The sequence below is a fragment of the Myotis brandtii genome, unplaced genomic scaffold (assembly GCF_000412655.1).
Source record: "Myotis brandtii unplaced genomic scaffold, ASM41265v1 scaffold1057, whole genome shotgun sequence".
NCBI classification, from domain to species: Eukaryota; Metazoa; Chordata; class Mammalia; order Chiroptera; family Vespertilionidae; genus Myotis; species Myotis brandtii.
The window spans coordinates 398,191-398,512 of record NW_005353568.1 but is presented as its reverse complement, the minus strand read 5'-3'; the positions used below and the strand labels follow the sequence as shown (position 1 = coordinate 398,512).

At 69.3% G+C, this 322-nt stretch overlaps 1 protein-coding gene across 1 annotated transcript in view; it reads right to left on the bottom strand.

Annotated features, from left to right (window-relative positions):
* Window positions 1-322, bottom strand: part of BRF1 (BRF1, RNA polymerase III transcription initiation factor 90 kDa subunit) — a 66,192-nt gene that overhangs the window by 31,660 nt on the left and 34,210 nt on the right. The gene's annotated exons all lie outside the window — the stretch shown is intronic.

Below are 322 nucleotides of genomic sequence, written 5' to 3'. Positions count from 1 at the left end.
CTGGAGCACAGTCACTTGGCCGCCTCCCACAGCGCAGTCCCCTGGGGAAGGGCGCCTGAGCTCCGAGGAGGGCTTCCATCCTGACACGCGTCGCCCTGGGAACAACCACTCGCTCCCCAGACAGCAGGGCAGTCGTGTGGGGACCACGGGCTGGACACTCCAGTGGCTCCGCCCTGCGCACGCAGCATGCGCCTGAGGGAGGGAAGGCCGCCTCCTGCTGGCTGCCTCCATCCTCCCATCCGCCCCAGCACCCCACTGGGAATCGCTTCCCACCCCATGTCACCAGGGCACAGCGACGCAGGACAGCACACGGAGCCGTGGC